Here is a 22,980-nt window from a genome sequence, read left to right as displayed (position 1 = left end):
GGGTTTAACTTTGCCATCTGTCATAGGTTTTCGCAGCTGTTTTTTGAGAGAGACCTCGTCCACCTGTTACATATGCAAGGACGTGAGGCATGCAGGGCCCTGGCATTTAGCATCAGGATTTGCCTATCATCAAGTTCCGTCTTCTAGATGTGAATCAGGACAATGCAAGACTAATCTTAAAGGCTGCACAAATAGCAATTCATAGGAGCAAAATCTGAGTCATCGTGTTTCAAACTATTAATCCGGGATGTGGCAAAGTCAAACTGGATTACACCAGTTTTTTCTGGTGCTATTAATCTTCCTATTAAACAAAGATGATAAAATGCTCAATTTAGCAAGCAATGGTATTTCTAAATTTATAGATAAGCAAAATTTGGCAGTATTGTGAAGAATGGTCTGATAAGTTACAACAGGATATACACAGACTGATGGAATGGGCAGACACTTGACAGAGTATGTTTAATGCAGAGAAATGTGAGACAATGCATTCATGTCAGAAGAATGAGGAGAAGCAATACAAAGTAAAGGTTAGTTCTCAAAGGGTTGCAGTAGCAGAGGGAACTGGGGTTACATGTGCACAAACCACTAAAAGCAACAGGGCAGATTGAGAAAGTGGCAAAAAGTATAAAAGCAGGGAGGTTAAGCTGAACCATTATAACAATACAAGTCAGGCCTCAAATACAGTATTATATTCAATTGTGGGAGGATTAGGAGGAATTAGGGTAGGAATCAGTAGAGTAGATTTGGGGATGAGTGACTACAGTTATAAGAGCTGGTTCTTACCCTTAACTACTTCTCCTTTGACTCCCCCACTTCCTCCAAACCAGAGGCGTAGCTATGGGCACTCGCATGGGCCCTAGCTATGCCTGCCTCTTTGTCGGGTATGTCGAACAATCCCTGTTCCGGGCGTACACCGGCCCCATCCCCGAACTCTACCTCCGCTACATCGATGACTGCATTGGTGCTACCTCTTGTACCCATGCAGAACTCACTGGCTTCATACACTTCACTTCCAATTTCCATCCTGCCCTTAAATATACCTGGATATCTCCGACATCTCCCTCCCATTTCAGGACCTCACCATCTCCATCACAGGAGACAGACTAGTGACTGACATCTACTATAAACCCACTGACTCGCACAGCTATCTGGACTACACTTCTTCCCACCCGGTCTCCTGCAAAAAGTCTATCCCCTACTCCCAATTCCTCCGTCTACGCCGCATCTGCGCTCGGGATGAGGTGTTTCACACTAAGGCGTCAGAGATGTCCTCATTCTTCAGGAAACGGGGCTTCCCCTCTTCCATTATAGATGAGGCTCTCACTAGGTTCTCTTCTACATCCCGCAGCTCCGCTCTTGCTCCCCCTCCCCCCACTCGTAACAAGGACAGAATCCCCCTCGTTCTCACCTTCCACCCCACCAGCCAGCGGATCCAACAAATCATCCGCCAACATTTCCGTCACCTACAACGGGACCCCCACCACTGGCCATATCTTCCCATCACCTCCCCTTTCTGCGTTCCTCAGAGACCGTTCCCTCCGTAACTCCCTGGTCCACTCGTCCCTTCCTACACAAACCACCCCATCCCCGGGCACTTTCCCCTGCAACCGCACGAGATGCAACACCTGTCCCTTTACCTCCCCCTCAACTCCATCCAAGGACCCAAACAGTCTTTCCAGGTGAGACAGAGGTTCACCTGCATCTCCTCCAACCTCATCTATTGCATCCGCTGTTCAAGATGTCAACTTATTTACATCGGCGAAACCAAACGCAGGCTCGGCGATCGCTTCGCTCAACACCTGCGTCCGGTCCGTGTTGGCCAAATTGATCTCCCGGTGGCCGAGCACTTCAACTCCCCCTCCCATTCCCAGTCTGACCTTTCTGTCATGGGCCTCCTCCAGTGCCGTAGTGAGGCCCACCGGAAATTGGAGGAACAGCACCTCATATTTCGCCTGGGCAGCTTGCAGCCCAGTGGTATGAACATCGACTTCTAAAACTTTAGATAGTTCCTCTGTCCCTCTCTTCCCCTCCCCCTTCACAGATCTCCCTCTATCTTCCTGTCTCCACCTATATCCTTCCTTTGTCCCGCCCCCCTGACATCAGTCTGATGAAGGGTCTTGACCCGAAACGTCACCCATTCCTTCTCTCCTGAGATGCTGCCTGACCTGCTGAGTTACTCCAGCATTTTGTGAATAAATACCTTCGATTTGTACCAGCATCTGCAGTTATTTTCTTATACTACAGTTATAAGGACAGGTTGCAGAGTTTTCATTAAAGAGAAGGCTGAATAAAGATTTAGTAAGTATATATAAAATGACAAGAGGTCTGGACAGAGGGGTTGGTGGAAGGCTGTTTCCTTCAGAAGGAGTTGAGCACCAGACGTCACCGATATAATAGAGTAGATGATAATTAGGAGCAACTTTTTTTTTTTCAGGCAGCATGTATCAGGAATATGGAATGTACTGCCTGCAAATGAATGAATATAGTTTCTATTGTAACCTGAACAAGTTTATTGTGGAGAAAATTTTGTAAGGCCATACAAAATGCACTGGTGGTTGTAACTCAAATGTATGTGATAGAAAGTGTAGATATGATCGGCTGAATGGTCTTATATCATACTATAATATATATATACGGTAGCGCAGCGGTAGAGTTGCTGCTTTACAGCGAATGCAGCGCCAGAGACTCAGGTTCGATCCTGACTACGGGTGCTGCACTGTAAGGAGTTTTGTACGTTCTCCCCGTGACCTGCGTGGGTTTTCTCCGATATCTTCGGTTTCCTCCCACACTCCAAAGACGTACAGGTATGTAGGTTAATTGGCTGGGTAAATGTAAAAATTGTCCCTAGTGGGTGTAGGATAGTGTTAATGTACGGGGATCGCTGGGCGGCGCGGACTTGGTGGGCCGAAAAGGCCTGTTTCCGCGCTGTATATATATGATATGATATGATAATCATTCCATGACAAATTTTTATATTGGGATAAGATTCTTATGAACCAGATTATACTTGGTAGGAAGAATACAAGATCTAGAAATCTATAATAAATGCCCATTAATCTATTCTGGTGATATTTGTTGAGAGACAAGCCATCTGTCCAGCTTTTCTTCCAGTGCTGCCAATGTTTACCTGTGAAAAAAGCTGCTCAGTTTACTCACGTTAATTTGTGATGATTTATATTGACTGTAACTTCAATAGCTTGTGTAACATTATTAAGTAACTGTGCCCAATAACCATGTGCTATGCCTGTGAAAGGCAAAGTTATTAAATGTATGCATGCCTATTTAAGTGTGTGTCCTTAATTTGAATTTGGATTATAGTGCCTACTAAATTTGTGACTTGTGGTGTTCAGTGCAATATGTAACTTGGTTCATCCTTGATCCGATGGTAAAATGAAAGGTGGCTCACCTTGTCAAAGTTTGGTACAATAAATGATTCAGTGAGGCAAGTAAAATTAAATCAGCTCAGCGTTGGGAGGAAAAGCTTCATTCAGTTCTGTAGTGGAGTTTAGAGATACAGAGTGGATCAGGCCCTTCGGCCCACCGAGTCCACACCAACCAGCGATCCCCGCACATTAACACAATCCCACACATATCAGGGACAATTTACATTTAGCCAATTAACCTACAAACCTGTATGTCTTTGGAGTGTGGGAGGAAACCGGTGCACCCAGAGAAAACCCACGCGGTCACTGGGAGAACGTACAATCTCCGTACAGTCAGCACCCGTAGTTGGGATGAACCCAGGTCTCCGATGTTGTAAGCGCTGTTAGGTCGCAACTCTACCATTGCGCCACTATACCGCAAAAAGTTGAATTCAAAATACATGGATTTGTTTCATTTCTTGGTATAAGTTTATAATTTACCAAACCCGAGGTTTCTTAAACATTTACAATATTAACAAGTAAAACCAGGATTACTGATAATAACATATATTCTCATCGAGGAGATATAATTCCACATTTTATAATTGGATACATAAAGAGCCATTACATAAAAAAGCCATTTTACAATTAAAAAGTTGGATTTTAGTCATTTTGTCCTTTTAAGACCATAAATACAATTGAACAGAATCATATTTTTCATTCAAACCTTTGATCTAGCAACTACTGCATGGTGTCCATTGGCACAGTTTTACAATAAAATCGGCAGGTGGTACCAATAAATTAAGAATACAATTGTGTTAATTCCAATACTGGTCATGATGCAATTAGTGTGAAATTTCACAAATATTCAAACATTCATGGCCATATTGATCAGCTTTAACATATACTAGACCAAGTGGACCCGTTGGGCCCAAACCTCTCCTGCATTGCAGCACCCTCTCCCCCCCCTCCTCCTCCCCTCCCCCCACTCAATCCCCCTCAACCCCCCTTTATCATCCTCCCCCCTCCCTAGGAAATGTGAATAACTTTAAAAATATAACATCGATTTCAAACTTCTTCCATTAGCACCAAAGGGACGACGGTGAGTAAGGTAGGCCTAAAATTGTTGCGCTATCATGTACCGTTTTGGCTGTAGTTCAGGAACAAACAAACAAACAAACAAACGAGAGTTTTAGTATATAGATGGTGAACATATATAAAGAACTCCCATCCTCTGCTATTGATTTTCTTGTCCAAAACATTTTAAAAAATCTGAGCAATTAATGTTATTGCTGTGCCTTTTAACTCAAAGCTGTGTATTGGCAACTGAGTGTAATATTCATCTCACACCCACCTGAAATATGGAAAATGGCTTAGCAATATTACATATTTTGTTCTTGTAACATGTTATATTTGGGGAGACCATGTTAGAATCTTAGCAGATTCGTCAAAATGGACAAGGGCCCCTGAATAAAAATGTCTCCATATTAGTGAAAATTTGAAAGAATCTCCTTTCAGAAAATGCTGTTTCATTATGTTGTGTATTTGGAAGTTCTAATTTGAGGCTTTATTTATTCTATGGTTTGTGTGCTCCTGTAATTGACTTGTGCTGTGTGTTTCTAACCAACAATTCATAATGACCTTGCAACAGTGTATGCAGGTGCATGGAATCGAGCTACACTTGATTGGCCACCCGAGGTCCTGTTCAATAAAAAAAGAACTGACCTTCAACCAAAGGACATAGAACTTTTTATTTCTTAAATTTGTCATAACAAAACCTGTTTTGTGATCATATGTTATACAAATAACTGTATATATGCCACAATGTTGTGACATTTTGTATGTGTAAATTTGCTTCTATAACTATTGATAAACTTGTCACTCCTGATGAATATGCCAGATTTGCAGTGCTGCAAATGTAATCCTCTGGATGAAACACAAAACTCACACCTCATTTTGTTATTCGACTGAGAGCAGAAGTTGCAAAAGATCAAGATGCTATGATTGTACAATTGTGATGGAATTCTGACTATCCTAGCCACCAACATCAAAACATGAAATAATAATTTATTTAACAGCTGTCAGTAGATCATGCCCTGTGTAAAATGCCTGAAGTACTTCCTCTACTTGTCTTTGCATTTAAGGAAATTTACTTTAGAATGCTTGGAAACAGTATCTTGAAACTTTTTTTTAATTCCAATTTAACAGCATTAAAATGCTCTAACTACAGTTTTGAAATTTCATGAAATATATTTTAAAAAATCAAAACTCTTCAGGAGTACAAAAATTAATGGAAATCCTGCTTTGATTTCAGTTATCAAAGCAGGGTCAATGGGAAACATCACCCATTCCTTCACTCCAGAGATGCTGCCTGTTCCGCTGAGTTACTCCAGCTTTTTGTGGCTATGAGCTGTGATGGACCCGTCACCACTCTCTCCAAGTTCAAGCAGTCAAGAGCAGAAAATTTGCCATGCCAGGGTGACATGCATCCCGTCAAAGTACTACTCCCTATAGCTCATCTATCAGTCCGAGACAATCCCTGTGGATATGCTGTATCTTTTCAGGCACCTAGGAAAGTAAATATGCTGATGAGTTTTCTTGATCACTGCAGCAGTGTGAAGGGATCAGGTTCGGTTGCTGGTGGTCTGGATGACAAGAAACTTGATGCTGTCAGCCTTCTCTACAGCAGCATCTTTGATAAGGACAGGGTTGTAATAAAATATCAGATCATCCAGCAAAAAAACTAATTATTTTGTTCACAGCATCTTTCTTTAAAGGTGCATAGCAGTGGCAGATTACCTGTGTAGTTTCACATGCAGAATGATGAAGCTCAATACGTTGTGGTGATTGTGCAAGCTCAGAAGTAAGTGGAAAGATTAGGATATGGCAATCAGGAATCTGAGAAGTCAAATATTTTGATGCATGGCACATATAAATCTATTGGTGATGAAAGATCCATAGCTGATTGTAGCAGATGATGTAAGGATACATTGATGTTATATTTTGTCTTGATTGATACTAGTGATTGATATAGGAACAAATTGTTTCTTTATCAGGAATTGGAAAACATTAAATCAAGGGGAACAGCTGTCTATAGATTAATAGATAAAATCATTAAGAAAAAAAGTGAATTGACAAATTTACAGGATCTCAATTACTATGTTTTAATATTGATGCAAATCTCTCGTGTGGAATAGAATTAAGAGGCGAATACAAAACCTGATCATTATAACTGAACTTCAGATTAAATGGCAGCCGTAAATAAAAAGTTTCACTGGTAAAATTTACCTGATTTCCTACAGAATTGGTTTCAAACACATCTTGCAATGCGTAAAATAGGTTTGGAAGCCTCTATCTAATTCACATGAATTCTTCAATTCATGAAACCCCCCTCAAAGTACTCTTTTATCAACAGCTAACTAAACATCCATTTCAAGAATGCAATGGACTGGAAAAGGATATGCCATAATAATGTAATCAGGATGTTCAAACAGATAATGGAACAGCAGGGACAGACAATTGTTCTAATTATATTTTTTATAAATGTTTCTTTTATCTATTACCAGTAAGTGAATTTGCTTTATGTTATCGATTGCATTTCTTTCTTCTTCACTCAGCAGAATTTATAAACACTGACATTCAAAAGGGAATTTTGATTAAATTTGGAATGCAATCAATAATGGACGAGAAGGAAAATATATAAATTTTCTTGCAACATAATCAAACTGCAACAGGCGATGTAGATTGAAAGTTACTATGTAATATATGGTAATGTATTGTAACCTGACTATATTTTAAATGATATCACCAGACATGAATCAGGTTTCTTCAGTTCATCCTGGTCAGATCAAGCTTAATATTTAGGCCCTTGAAATACATTTTAATTTTTAGTGTATGTTCTTAATGGGGAAAGACACATGGCCCAATGCGTGGAAAATTGTGCATACTGGAAATGCTTCAGCTGTTACAAATATGCTTATCCAAAAGTTTATCCAAACCCCTCCTCCTTTGAAAACTCAACTTTAAACACGACTCAACACTGACCATTAGGAAAACACACTTAAACTACGCCAACTTTTAATAAATTGCAGCTGATCCTCAACTTAAGTCTACTATCCTGTCAGATCCCATGTCCAATTATTCTCTTGGATAAAAATACTATCCATCATGCCTTTGATATATATACGGTAGTGTAGCGGTAGAGCTATTGTCTTACAGCGCCAGAAACCCGGGTTTGATCCTGACTACGGGTGCTTGTCTTTATGGCGTTTGTACGTTCTCCCCGTGACCTGCGTGGGTTTTCTCCATGATCTTGGGTTTCCTCCCATTCCCCAAAGATGTACAGGTTTGTAGGTTAATTGGCATGGTATAATTGCATACATGTAAAATTGTCCCTATTGTGTGTAGGGTGGTGTTAATGTGGGGGGATCACTGGTTGGCAGGGACTTGGTAGGCTGAAGGGCCTGTTTCTGCACTGCATCTCTAAACTAAAATAACAATGATGCCTATACAGCTCTTAAGGATAAAGAATTCCAAAGGTGCACAACTTTCTTGCCTTTATCCTAAATAACTGAACACTTATCTTGAGACCGTCTCCCCACATTTAGATATCATCTGTACGAGCTATTTTGCAACTACATTGATAAATGAATGTGGGCCTGATCTCAATCTTGATAAGGTTACTGTGGACCCTATGTTTTCCCTTGGAACAGGCAGGTCATACTTTTAAGGGCTTTGTGATCAATATTGTTTCTCTTGACAATATCAAGATGATGGGCACCAGATCCAGGACTCGTCAGAAGCATATCTTAATTAACAATAAGCCTTTTGAACCTAGATTAGCTTCTGCTGTTGTGCCAAAAAACTGAGGTCAGCAATAAGCCTTTGGACTGGATAGTCAATATCCATCACAATGCACACCTTACAGTTACCATCAGGCAGGAGCTACAGAACTGCAGATGCTAGTTTAAATCGAAGATGGACACAAAAAGCTGGAGTAACTCAGCTGGTCATACAGCATCTCTGGAGGAAAGGAATAGGTGACATTTCGGGTCGAGATCCTTCCTCAGAAACCTGAAGTCAGGTTCAATAACAGCTATCTTCCTCCAACATCAGGTTCTGGAACCAACCTACACAACTTTGTTCTTGAAGCAACCTACATAACTTTAACCCTACCTCAGCAACAGAATACTGCAGACCACATAGGCTTGCACCACATAGGCTTGTTTTCTAATTGTTTGCACAATATTGCATTTTATGTGTTGCCTGCGTCTATGTGTGGGTGATGCTGCTGCATGCAAGATCTTCATTGTACCTGTACCTCACCATATTTGTGCTTATGACAATAAACATGGCCCGATTTGATTGGATGATGAAAAGAACTGCACCAACATATGATCTGTAAAATTACTAGATCAATACAAGGTACTGAAGGACAGGGCAGAATTGTAACTATAAAGGGGTTTGCAGAGGAAATAGCACATTTAGTAGCAGGTTAGTTTAATCCTGGGTGGAGCAAACTAATAGTATCTGAAGTATAAGTCCCGCCCCCCTGACATCAGTCTGAAGAAGGGTCTCGACCCGAAACGTCACCCATTCCTTCTCTCCCGAGATGCTGCCTGACCCGCTGAGATACTCCAGCATTTTGTGAATTAATAGTATCTGAACGCAGTCTGGGACGTCACACAAAATTCCATAAGAACTCGCATTACATCCCCATTGAAATGCATTTTAGGAAAATATATCAAGGGGATGGTGACCGCTGGGGACAGTGCATTTGATGCACAATAACGTGCAAGGCAACCGCTGCATTTCCAGCTACAATATTCCTTCCAGGAGTGCGAAGAGCGGTAGAAATATTGTCATTGAACTTGACGTTGTATTATTTAATGAGTCATGCGACTGGAGCGGCGAATGCGCAGGGTCACCGAGGAATCATTTTGAAATGGTCCATGCTGCAGTTTTCCCTAAGCATACACCGAATATCTCAGTAATGGAAACTACTACTACTACTAATAATAATAATAATAATAACATCAATGTGATCATCACACTGCAGCACTGCAATTCAGGTGGAAAAAAAATAACTGCACGCTTCCCTCCGCCCATATGTCTAATCCGTGATAAGTTGCGGATTTCTTCACTATCCGCCACTATCTATGTTTCTATGTCTATGTCAGAGAGCAGCAAGCACCCAGAAGCAGAACCCTCCGATGAGTTTGCAAGATCAATATCCAGCACCAAAGTTGTTTTATCCCTGTTGGTTCTCTGGGCCGCACGGGTTCTCTGCCTCGTTCAGCAGGGTTGGGATGCGAAAAACCAGGATGCCTTTACCGCCCCTGTGTGTACGCCATTGGAAATGGAGGACATGGCACACTTCACGATCAACGGGACAATCATCATTTCGCATCGTGCAAACTTCTCTACCCATTATAAAACCCACAGCATTTGAGCTGTCTCGCCCCACCCCGGTCCATTTGGTTGCGCGGCGAGGATTGATAACAGAATGCAGACACACACAGGTTGGACACGACCAACGCCGCATTCGCTGCAGCAATGCGATCCATCATAAAGCATCGCGTTAGGTTAGCCACCACTCCCCACCTCCTCATTACCAATTCACCATGACAAAATGCGCATGCATCTTCATTTTACAACCCCCCCCCCCCCACAAACACTTACCTTAAATATAACGGTTAAACGACTGGAACAGAGAATTGAGAGTCAAGGCCAACTTAATTTTTTTTTGCAACATATGAAATTGTATCTCCCCCACCCCCTCCTCTCTCTCCCTCGAGGGATTTCAGGCGTTAAAACCGGGCAAGATTACGGCAAGAGAAATGCAAAACTATTCAGATTCTCGATGGAAATGACATTTGTTGACAGCTGCAGTGTGGGAATAAGAACCAGAGGCGCACTCAGTGTTGTTTTTCCGCGCATTCAACATCTCATTCCGCTTGCAGCCCGAGTGCGGCGCGGCCACGCCTATTTGCATCTGTACCGTTAGACTGATAATTCAACGTAGGGGTAAGAAAAATAAACCCTTGTTTTCATACAAGTCTGAGCTCTGACTGTATCACGGATTGATACAAATCCCAGTCCATTCATCCCTCAGCTCAAGCTCAGGGTCTCCTTCTAAAAGAAACGCCCAGCAAAACCCATCCTCAACCCAAAACTGGTGGTGCGTTGCATGTTAAACAACCCCATCGACTCCGACAAGGGTGTCAGAGACCGAGGACATTCCCCACATCAGGCTTTCTCTCCGTTTCACCTTCAAATTCACATCGCGATATATTTTTATCTCAATTTAAACCAGGAACAATTCTATTGTTTCGCAATGCACCCAAGATTGTTTACACAAGGACTCAGAACACAACTTGCCACCTATTTATTCCTCCTCTCTGCCACCAGAGATGCATATCTACCTACCTTTGCCCAAAGGAGAAGCGAGAAATGTGAAGCAGTGGGAGGCAGGGGTGGAAGATTCCGCACCGTGGAGCAGAAGCTGAGGCACTGATTGACTAGGCGCTGACTCAGGCTGGAGGGGAGGACTAGGCTGGGCTGGAGGGGAGGCGGGGACAACGCAATCGTCACTTCACTCCATCCAACAAAATAATCCGCTCCACCAGCCCGCAACACGCACTCCGCCAGAGTCCGGGCATGGAGAACAAGTCCCTGTGTGGCAATCCAACAACCGGCCGCCCCTGCTACACCATGCGGACAGGATCGCCTGGGCTTGGCCGCCAAGGAAGGCAGGCAGGCAGGCAGCTCGGAGTGAGTGGCGGCGGAGGGATAAGCCGCCTACTTGCGGCGGACGTGTAGCGTGAGGGTTTGCGGCTTTGAGCTGGAGGCCACCCCGGGGGGGCGTGGGAGGCGATCGACCTGTTATCCGCACCGAGAGACTGCGGGGGGGTGGGGGACGGGACAGGACAGGACAGGACAGCCACCAAACAGAACAAAAAGACAAATCCGCAGTAGGGAGAGTGGTCTGTACGTGGGAGGGGCATGGGGGAAGAGAGGGGGGAAGTTTTTGGCCTCCATCACAGTGAGGGGGTGTTTGGAGTCACTGTGATGGATGTTTGTGTCTTGTGTTTTTTTGTACTGCTGGCTAAGTAATCTTGTTCGGAACGAATGACAAATAAAGCTATTTTGGATTTTGGATTTTTTTGGAAGGATTCCCGCGGTTCCTCTCTGCTAAATCTCCCCTGCCTTTCACTGTCCAGAAATCAAGGATGTCCCTTAGGGGGGGGCTTGTGCCAGGGTTTTGTGAAACTTTGTAGAACAACGTGAAAAATCACAGAAATGCTCTTCGCTCACGGGAGGTCCTGTCCCAGACCTGAGGTGTTTTCAAGTATATCGTCCAATGAATTGATTCGTTCTGAAACTCGGCATCGAGTACGATACCTCTCATCCGTGGTGGTATTTTTTTTTTTCGACGCTTTCCTTCATTTTGTGCTAAAAATGTTGTTTTTTTAAATAGAGGTTTCCGCGACGTCCTATCTCGACTGCTGATGACAAAACAGCAACAATGCGTGATTCACGAAGTTGGGGATTGGATGGTGCAGAAATAATAACAGACTTTATCTTATCAAGAGTTTTAAGTGGCGTAGGATACTATCCACCCAGCCTATTTCAGGTTTATTGAGATGATTGCGAGTGTAGACAGTTTCCATAGAGAACAACACATTAGATCCAAGACTTTGAAAATGATAACTGGTGATATCCGTTAATATTCCAATGTGAGCAAATCTCTAAATTCTTCAGTTGTATTTGTAGGCACTCTTATGCCAGCTTTCAGCCAATCTACGAGAGTTGCTCATTTGGTCAGGGTTTTGCTGAATTGACACCTGAACGACAAAAACGGGTAAGAAGTACAGCACTCAACGCCGAAAAATAGTTGTACAAATTACATTGGTTTAAATAGCAAATGTCTTTGTAATTAATACTAGCAGTATCAGTTAATATTCCAAGAATTGTACTTTGGTTGTAAATAAATATCTCAAACTTAAATCACTAAACATTGTACAGAGCAGAACCTAAATTACTGTGTTCTCATTCGGAGTACAAAGGGAATTCGCACAAAGAAACTTGTATCTGTTATTAAAGAAAATTTTCCTTGTATACCACTTTTGGTTAATTGTAATTGCCACACAAATCCCTTATTTGTAGGATATATTGGCAGGTGATTGCTCTGCTCTGTACTTTCTATCCCAGAGCTTGCTGAGATATTTGTTGTGCCATTAAATCAGAGAAAAAAAGTGTAATTTTGGAGGATGAAGTGATTTCTTTGTGGACACAAGTTCAACTGTGGTTGAGTTTCTAAGTTGAGACAATTTCTTATTAATGCCAGTATAAATCAAGTACCCAACTATTTCCAAGGTGCATAAAACAATATTAAATGGAAATAATGTGAAACATGATCAGCGTGAAACTGGTAAAGTTCCCAGCGATCAATGTATGTGATTTTTAGGTGCAGGAAAAGGGCACTTTGGGAATAACTTTCTAAATTGCCGTTCACTAACTTGTCTCAGATTGACTATTTTAATATGTAGGAAGGAACTGTAGATGCTGGTTTACACCGAAGGTAGACGCAAAATGCTGGAGTAACTCAGCGAGACAGGCAGCATCTCTGGATAGAAGGAATGGGTAATTCTATCCAGGAGTGCTGCCTGTCCTGCTGAGTTACTCCAGCATTTTGTGTCTATCTTGACTATTTTAATGTTCCCATCTTGATATTGACATTGGTTTATTATTGTTACAAATACCAAGATACCACAAAAGCTTTGTTTGTTGCTATCCAGTCAAATTGTACTATACAAAAGTACAATCATTCCTTACATGAGTGCAACAGGTTGTGTAAAGAGAAAAATATTAGAATCCAGTATATAGCGTTACAACATTATACCATTCCAATTATAGAGAAAGTGCAGATAAAAAAAAGCTCTGCAGTGATGTAAGTTGGAAGATCATGATGGTTGCGTACAGTTTTGGTCTCCTAATCTGAGTAAAGACATTCTTGCCATAGAGGGAGTACAGAGAAGGTTCACCAGATTGATTCCTGGGATGGCAGGACTTTCATATGAAGAAAGACTGGATAGACTCGGCTTGTAATCACTGGAATTTAGAAGATTGAGGGGGGATCTTATAGAAACTTACAAAATTCTTAAGGGGTTGGACAGGCTAGATGCAGGAAGATTGTTACCGATGTTGGGGAAGTCCAGAACAAGGGGTCACAGTTTAAGGATAAGGGGGATGTCTTTTCGGACCGAGATGAGAAAGTTTTTTTTCACACAGAGAGTGGTGAATCTGTCGAATTCTCTGCCACAGAAGGTAGTTGAGGCCAGTTCATTGGCTATATTTAAGAGGGAGTTAGATGTGGCCCTTGTGGCTAAAGGGATCAGGGGGTATGGAGAGAAGGCAGGTACGGGATACTGAGTTGGATGATCAGCCATGATCATATTGAATGGCGGCGCAGGCTCGAAGGGCCGAATGGCCTACTCCTGCACCTATTTTCTATGTTTCTATGTATCCGAGCTTATGGGAGGACCATCCAGTAGTCTAACAAAAGTGGGGAGGTGTTATCTAGTGGTAGGTGTTTTCAAGCTTTTATATCTTCTGCATGACAGGAGAAGGGAGAAGACCAAATGATCAGGTGAAAATGGTCCTTTATTATGTTGGCTACTTTCCAAGGCAGCGTGATGTTTAAATGGACTTGAAATTGAAGGTAGTGGGGAAGGCTGGTTTGAGTGATGGATTGGGCGACATCCACAATTCTGCAATTTCTTGTGGTCCTGGGCAGAGCTATTGCCAAACCAAACTGTGATGCAACCCAATAAGATGCTTTCTACAGTGCATTTGTAGAAGTTGGTAAGAGTCGCCGGAGACATACTAAACTTCCTGAGTCTTCTGTGCAAGTAGAAGATGCCTTGATGTGCTTTCTTGGCTGTTGTTTCAATGTGGTTGGCCCAGGACATATTTTTGCCCAAGAATTTGAAATTCTCAACCATCTCCACTTTGGCGCTATTGATGTAGGTTGAGGCATTTCCATCATCTTGCTTCCTGAAGTCATTCGCTAGCTCCTTCATGTTGCTGACATTGAAGGAGAAGTTGGTGTTTTGACACCATTTTACTAAACTCTCCGTCTCCTTCCTGTACTGTCTCATCATTGTTCAAGTTCCTGCCCACAATAGCGGCAAACATGTAAATGGAGTTGGAGCAGAATTTGGCCACGCAGTTGTGAATGTATTGGGAGTATAGTAAGGGGCTGAGAATGCATCCTTGCGGAGCACGGGTGTTGAGAAATATTGTGGAGGTTACTTTGTCACCTCTCCTCACTGATCGTGGGCAATGGCTCAGGAAGTTGAGGATCCAAATGCAGAACCATGTGCTGACTCCTTGGTCCAGGAGTTTGGAAATAAGTTTGGTTGGGATTCAGGTGTTGACAGCAGAGTTTTAGTTAATAAATAGGAGTCTGACATTGGTGTCCTTGTTATGCTGATGAATGTCGGGCCAGGGATTTGGCATCTGCCATGGACATGTTGTGACAGTAGGCAAACTGCAGTTGATCAAGGGTTTCTGGGAGGCTGGAGTTAATGTGTGCTATGACCAGCCTCTTGAAGCATTTCATGAGAGTGGATATTAGAGGCGCTGGATAATAGTCATTAGGATATGTTATTTTACTTTTCTTTGGCACTGGGATCACAGTAGTCTTCTTAAAGCAGGAGATAACTTAGAATGGAGTGGAGTGAGGTTAAAGATATATGTGAATATTCCTGCCAGCTGGTTCATGCATGCTCCGAGGAACAGCTGGGGGCTCCACCCAGTCCAGCTTCCATGGATTCACTCTCGGGAAAGCCAATCTGATATTTGTGGCCATGACCCACGGGTGCAGGCGCACCCAAGAGCATTGGGTTAGATGGATTACTTTCTGTTCAAAAGAGCCATAGAAGGTGTTGGGGAGGAATGCATTGTTGCCAGTAATACTGGCTAACTTCACTTTATACCCTGTTATGGCATGCAATCCTTACCACAATTGATGGGTATCCGCGTGATTATCACGGGACTCGAGCTTGGTCTGGAATTCTCCCTTGCCATCCTTGATGGTTTTTCAAAGGTTGTAAATAGATTTCTTGTACTGTTCAGGATCGTTTGATCGGAACACTGTAAACTTGGTCTTCTCCTGGGAATGAACCTTATCTTTCATCCATGGTTTCCTTTTTATCAATGACATCTTTTCTTAGTATAACCGTGCACAATTACTAGCTTGAAGAAATTTTCAGGGGGATAATTGTTATTTGTATTTTGCTTCTGGTGAAAAACCAGTGAAACTACATTATTGTCATTCTCCCATTGTTAGTATGATTAGCTAACTTTTATTTAGCTGAGTGGCCAATGTGAAGAGCCATCCAAGGATCCTGGACAAGAGCCACGTACAGATAAGATTAGGCTGAATTTCCATTCTTACAATTTCGTGATTTATTTACTTTGTTTTTCAATTTCACTTTGTAAATTCTCATGGCAGGTTTTGCACTGACAAAGATGTTGAAACTAAGCCAAAACTGCCTGTTGATATTAGGATCTCATTCGATCCATGCGGATTTTCTCACAAATGGCGGCACGGTGGCGCAGCGGTAGAGTTGCTGCCTTACAGCGATTGCAGCGCCGGAGACTCAGGTTCGATCCTGACCACGGGCACCGTCTGTACGGAGTTTGTACGTTCTCCCCGTGACTTGCGTGGGTTTTCTCCGAGATCTTCGGTTTCCTCCCACACTCCAAAGACGTACAGGTATGCAGGTTAATTGGCTGGGCAAATGTTTTTAAAAAATTGTCCCTAGTGGGTGTAGGATAGTGTTAGTGTGCGGGGATCGCTGGGTGGCGCAAACTTGGTGGGCCGAAGGGCCTTTTTCTGCGCTGTATCTCTAAATCTAAATGTCTCCAGTTAGGAGCTCATATATTCACCTCAATAATTAAGTGATAAATAAATTTGATCTTAGTCGAATCACAAATTCTGTGTGTTTACAACAGTTACTCTGCTGTCACTTATTGTATCGTATTCCAGAAATGTTGCACAAATAATGAAAACATTTCAAAAAAATCAAAAGAAATCCTGGATAGTCACGTTTGAGTGTTAGGAAAAGGATCCAATCAATTGAGAATGTTTCATCCAGCCACCAAATATTTTACAGTAAAAAATTCCATGCCTTATCCATCCTTTTTGTTGGTTCACTGATGTATTTAAAAAGCACAGTGGAACATCTGTATGATTTTAAAATAATCTCTGATTTTCTTAAGATTGCTTCTTGATTTTATGAATGCAGATCGTAAAATAATTGTCACACCAAGAATTCATCTGTCAGTTTGATAGTCCAGGCAATACGAAGCAACTTTCGGCCAGTTTGGAAACTGGAGGACTAAAAGACTTATGAGAATCAAATTTATAATATTTTATAATATTTATTTATATAATCCAAATTTGGCAGAGTTGTAGATAGTGAAGAAGTTTGTCACAAAATACAACAGGATCTAGATCTGTTGAAAATTTACAAGGAGAAATGAACGATGGAGTTTAATGCAGACAAGTATGATGTGTTGGACTTCGGGAGGTCAGATGAAAGGAAACTGTAAATGGCAGGACCGTTAGAAGCACTCGTGTCCAGAGGGATCTCTGGGTACACATTTATAGTACCCTGAAAGTTGGAACACAAGTAGAGAGATTGGCATTCTTGCCTTCAACTGTTAGGGCACTGGGTATAAATGTTGCAAGGTCACGCTGCAGCTCTACTAAACTTTGGTTAGGCCACATTTCGAGTATTGCGTGTAGCTCTGGTCACAGCAGTATAGGAAGGATATGCAGAGGGGTCCACCAGGATGTTACAGGGCATTACAAGTTCACGTTATAGTAGAATTAGGCCATTCGGCCCATCAAGTCTACTTGAGGTGCTGTTGGAGAGGTAGTGGAGAAGGAAATGAATGATTAAGCTTGGGGTGTAAACAAGTGGGCCATTTTGTTCTGGATGATGTCAAGTCTGCATTAGTATCTTTCGAGCTTTCAAGCAAGCAGCAAATCTCCCTCCCACTGTGCTCCTGACCTCAGCCTTGTAGATGGTAAAAGGACTTTGCAGTGCTAATGTTCACTCCCAGAATGTGGATGTTTGGTGCACGCAGGCATGGCTTTCATTTACTGAGGAATTACAAATTTAATAGAATTGGATATTAAGCAATCACTCCGACTTTGAGGAAGGGTGAAAATGTTTAGACCTGGAATACTGTCCTAAAGAGCTGTCGCCTGGGCTGGAATGAAAGAACATTAACGATCATCTTCCTTTTGTGCGTAATGGGTATAATTTCCCCCTTGATGCCCAATGAAAGTGCAGTCACTTTCGCTTCCTCTGGAATTCTTCTCTTTCATCCATTTTTGGACCAAAGTTGTAATGAAGTCTCGAGTTGATTTGTTCTGGAATATCTTAAATTGGACATCAATGACCAATCATTAGGGAAAAAAAGGGGCAGCTCATTAATAGTATCATGTGATAACATGGGCGACATGGTGGCGCAGTGGTAGAGTTGTTGCCCCAAGGCGCTTACAGCACCAGAGACCCGGGTTCGATCCCGACTATGGGTGCTATCTGTATAGAGTTTGTACGTTCTCCCCATGACCTGTGTGGGTTTTCTCTGAGATCTTCGGTTTCCTCCCACACTCCAAAGACGTATAGCTATGTAGGTTAGTTGGCTTGGTGTAAATGTAAAATTGTCCCTAGTGTGTGTAGGATAGTGTTAATGTGCGGGAATCACTGGCCGCTGCTGACTCGGTCGGTGCGCTGTATCTCTAAACTAAACTAAACTTCCATCACGTAGATGACAATTAAGAGTGGACCCCACAGTACTAGGTCTGATTGGATTTACCAGGCTTTTTGAAGGATGAATGTAACAGCAGGATATTTCACATTATTGGATGGATGCCAGTGTTGAAACCACTGGAATATTTAGGTTGGAGGCGAGGCTAGTTCTGTAATAACAAAGCTGGTGAATAACTAAAGCTGAATAGAAGCTAAGGCGAGATGAACATGAAAACCTGTCATAGAGGAAGGAACTCGATAGAGATGGACAATATCTCACTGTGTGAAACTGGAAGGTAGAAAAAGTGAAAACATTACTGAAAACAGAATTATAGCCTAGAAAAATTAAAGTGGAAGTCTTTTTACTGCGGTGGGAAATCAATATTCAGTTCTAATCGTTAAAATCCCCAAGATTACAAAATACATTAATTTTCCTCGCAAATTTAAGGAAGATTGTTTTAAATTTGATAATTGGAAATTCAATAAACCTTTCCTGTTAGACACAAAATGCTGGAGTAACTTAGCGGGACGGGCAGCATCTCTGGAGTGAAGGAATGGGTGACGTTTTGGGTCGCTGAAGAAGGGTCTCGACCCAAAACATCACCCATTCCTTCATTCCAGAGATGCTGCCTGTCCCGCTGAGTTACTCCAGCATTTTGTGTCTAACCGGTTTAAACCAGCATCTGCAGTTCCATCCTACACAAACCTTCCCTTTTAGTTCTCAAATGCTTAAGATTACTAAAATCCTTCAGTAAGTTCCCTTGTCCACATTATATTGTCTCCTTTATCATTTATTTTCATAGTGCATACATGAGACCTTGTTCTTTATTTAGGTGGAATCTATAATTGTGCAGAAATTAATATTTTAAGCTCCAGTTCATTTCTAAAATTTAGATATTTAAATTTGCCTTTTAGCATTTTTATACTGGATAAGTGTAATTGTTTCATGGTCACGCTAAAGATAAGGAAAGAGAAAATCTTGTCATAAGTAACTTGTAAATAGTAAATCTTATAACAAGTAAATCTTGTCATAAATCTTGTTATAAGTAACCTATTTTTCAAAAACTTGGATGGATTATAATTAACTGTTCCTTCGATATATTTAATGAGTAGCAAGGAACGCCTTTATTTTTGTAAAGGAGTGAGAAATGTTGGTGCCTTGTCCTGTGGCAGTGTACAGCAGTGTCTGAGAATGTGAGGGGATTTAGTGTTTGTACATGTAAACAACAGAGTACAGGCAATGATGTGGAGGATGTGATGTCATTGTTTTCAGCTTTGAACGAGCCCATTCAATGTCTCCTGGGAAATAGACTTATTTTAAGATGTAACCTAGTTTAGTTTGCAGCTGAAAATCTGGGCAGAAATGTTCTACTAGCTAAATGTTGATTAAAATCTTTGTTAAATGAAGCAAAGAAATGTACCAGCTGTAAAAGTGGAGATTTTAAGCAACCATACTTGTGCTGCTAACACAATGAATCTTCACAGACTGCGCTGAAATTATAACGATAGCTCACCATTAATACTGTTTATCACATCACCTGAACACAAGCACCAAATGCCATGACTTCCTGGAGCTCATTGCACCCAAACAAATCCAAGTTTCTTCACTTGTTTTATCTTTTTTCAATTAAACATAAATTATCTTTGACTTAAGTATGTGCACAAGTCTGTCTTAATTTTAACCATTTCATTATTACTACGCACAGTTTTACAGAATCGGATTGCAGCAGAAACCAACCCAAATTAGCCTGTTTGTCTATTTTTGGGTGCTTCCAAGAGCAAGTCAAAATGAATTCATTGCCCTGAATTTTCCTCGACCGTAGAACCAGCCAATCCCCATCTACTAACACTCTCCTCCGCCTAGCAGAGCTGGTTCTTACCCTTAACAACTTCTCCTTTGACTCCCCCACTTCCTCCAAACCAGAGGCGTAGCTATGGGCACTCGCATGGGCCCTAGCTATGCCTGCCTCTTTGTCGGGTACATCAAACAATCCCTGTTCCGGGCGTACACCGGCCCCATCCCCGAACTCTACCTCCGCTACATCGACGACTGCATTGGTGCTACCACTTGTACCCATGCAGAACTCACTGACTTCATACACTTCACTTCCAATTTCCATCCTGCCCTTAAAAATACCTGGACTATCTCAGACATCTCCCTCCCGTTTCTGGACCTCATCATCTCCATCACAGGAGACAGACTAGAGACTGACATCTACTGTAAACCCACTGACTCGCACAGCTATCTGGACTACTTTTCTTCCCACCCTGTCTCCTGCAAAAAGTCTATCTCTTACTCCCAATTCCTCCGTCTACGCCGCATCTGCGCCCGGGATGAGGTGTTTCACACTAGGGCATCAGAGATGTCCTCGTTCTTCAGGAAACAGGGCTTCCCCTCTTCCATTATAGATGAGGCTCTCACTAGGGTCTCTTCTACATCCCGCAGCTCCGCTCTTGCTCCCCCTCCCCCCATTCGTAACAAGGACAGAATCCCCCTCGTTCTCACCTTCCACCCCACCAGCCAGCGTATCCAACAAATCATCCGCCAACATTTCCGTCACCTACAATGGGATCCCACCACTGGCCACATCTTCCCATCCCCTCCTCTTTCTGCATTCCGCAGAGACCGTTCCCTCCGTAAATCCCTGGTCCACTCGTCCCTTCCTACCCAAACCACCCCATCCCCGGGCACTTTCCCCTGCAACTGCAGGAGATGCAACACCTCTCCCTTTACCTCCCCCCTCAACTCCATCCAAGGACCCAAACAGTCTTTCCAGGTGAGACAGAGGTTCACCTGCACCTCCTCCAACCTCATCTATTGCATCCGCTGCTCTCGATGTCAACTTCTTTACATCGGCGAAACCAAACGCAGGTTCTCCGATCGCTTCGCTCAACACCTTCGCTCAGTCTGCCTTAACCAACCTGATCTCCCGATGGCTGAGCACTTCAACTCCCCCTCCCACTCCCAGTCTGACCTTTCTGTCATGGGCCTCCTCCAGTGCTATAGTGAGGCCTACCAGAAATTGGAGGAACAGCACCTCATATTTCGCCTGGGCAGCTTGCAGCCCAGCGGTATGAACATTTGACTTCTCCAACTTTAGATAGTTCCTCTGTCCCTCTCTTCCCCTCCCCCTTCCCAGATCTCCCACTGTCTTTCTGTCTCCACCTATATCCTTCCTTTGTCCCGCCCCCCTGACATCGGTCTGAAGAAGGGTCTTGACCCGAAACGTCACCCATTCCTTCTCTCCTGAGATGCTGCCTGACCTGCTGAGTTACTCCAGCATTTTGTGAATAAACTTGTGTACTGACATTCCTTCAGAATGAATCGATGTGCTCTATTGACGGCATCCTGAGATAAGTTGCCAATTATTCCAAATTAACCCTGTCAAAACATTTTGCTAAATCTCTCAATTTCTGCAGCAGAAATAGTTCTGATTAGCTCAGGTATTGCTTCACAGTTTCTTATTATTGAATCGACAATGTGAATGTGTGGTGCATGTTGTTGTAAATTTAATGTGCTTTCTGAAGACCTTCACACATATCTAATCATTTTTTTGGACACATTTATCATTTTTGTTCTGATACAGAATGAAAGAACATAGAACAGTACTGAAGATAGACACGAAATGCTGGAGTAACTCAGTGGATCAAGTAGCATATCTGAAGAAAATGGATCAGTGACGTTTAGTGTCGGCACTGGCAACAGATGATTTCTGCCAAGGAGGTTCCCTGATAGTCCGATTGTTGGCTGCAGATGGTGTGAGCCCAAGTAAAGATAGGTGCAAACATTATTGAGTATGATACTGTCGAATGTATAGATATGAGATTTTGCCTTTTTAAAAAGAAGTATCTATTTTTTATTCTGAATAAAGTTTATTTTCAAATAGAAAAAAATCCTAAACCTCGCATCGGCTTCCTTTCGTTTTTGCTCAAATTTACAACATGTTTGGTCATCCAAGATACTCTTACCTTGCAGTCCATATTCTCCCTCCTCATTGGAACATGTAGGTCCTGTACCAAGTATCACCATGACAGAACGTTTGTTATGCACAGCTGGAAAATTAGTTATCATGTAAGGTAAACTTCCAACCATGTATTTGCATAAATTCTTTCTCCTTCAATTCTAGCTTTAAGTCACGTCGGGTTTATTGGCGTCCACAGGTGTGCAGTAAGGTACAGGTACAATGAAAATCTTGCTTGCAACAGCATCAGAGGCATGTAGACTCAGACACACAAAATCATAATCCTCAACACTGGTGCCCCTCAAAGATGTGTAGGAAAAAAAACCTGATGCTGGTTTAAATCAAAGGTAGACACAAAATACTGGAGTAACTCAGCGAGTCAGGCAGCATCTCGGGAGAGAAGGAATGGGTGACATTTCGGGTCTCGACCCTTCTTCAGGGTCTCGTCCCAAAACGTCACCCATTCCTTCTCTCCCGAGATGCTGCCTGACCCGCTGAGTTACTCCAGCATTTGTGTCTACCCCTCAAAGATGTGTTCTCAGCCTCCGACAATACTCCTTATATACACATGACTGTGCAGCCTAATTTCAGTCCAACGTAATTTACAAATTTGGAGACGACATCACCACAGTGGGCTGGATATCAAATAATGACCAGACGAAGTATAGGAAGGATGTTGAGAACCTCTTAACCGTGTGTCAAGCTAACAACCTCTCCCTCAATGTCAGCAAGACAAGGAGATTGTGATTGACTTCAGGAAGTAAAGCAGTACACGCAGCGTTTACATTGATGGCGCTGAAGTGCAGATGGTTGAAAAGCTTC

General features: G+C 42.4%; 1 protein-coding gene and 1 long non-coding RNA gene across 4 annotated transcripts in view; one reads left to right on the top strand and one right to left on the bottom strand.

Annotated features, from left to right (window-relative positions):
• sptbn1 (spectrin, beta, non-erythrocytic 1) overlaps nucleotides 1-11,185 on the bottom strand; it is a 195,776-nt gene extending 184,591 nt beyond the window's left edge. For 2 of the 3 annotated variants that reach the window (XM_078404832.1, XM_078404834.1), the window contains exon 1: nucleotides 10,791-11,185. The gene's annotated coding sequence lies outside the window, so the exon portion shown is untranslated. Of the gene's footprint in view, nucleotides 1-10,043; nucleotides 10,065-10,790 lie in introns of those variants that run through there. The other variant, XM_078404833.1, reaches the window with a different exon arrangement.
• Nucleotides 10,912-22,519, top strand: LOC144596494 (uncharacterized). Its single transcript, XR_013547619.1, has 3 exons — nucleotides 10,912-11,135; nucleotides 12,138-12,225; nucleotides 21,784-22,519. It is a non-coding gene; the product is annotated as an uncharacterized LOC144596494 (long non-coding RNA).
• The last annotated feature ends 461 nt before the right edge of the window (nucleotides 22,520-22,980 follow it).

This window comes from Rhinoraja longicauda, chromosome 9, assembly GCF_053455715.1.
Source record: "Rhinoraja longicauda isolate Sanriku21f chromosome 9, sRhiLon1.1, whole genome shotgun sequence".
NCBI classification, from domain to species: domain Eukaryota; kingdom Metazoa; phylum Chordata; class Chondrichthyes; order Rajiformes; family Arhynchobatidae; genus Rhinoraja; species Rhinoraja longicauda.
The sequence above is the reverse complement of the archived record's forward strand: the minus strand, read 5'-3'. Positions and strand labels throughout refer to the sequence as shown.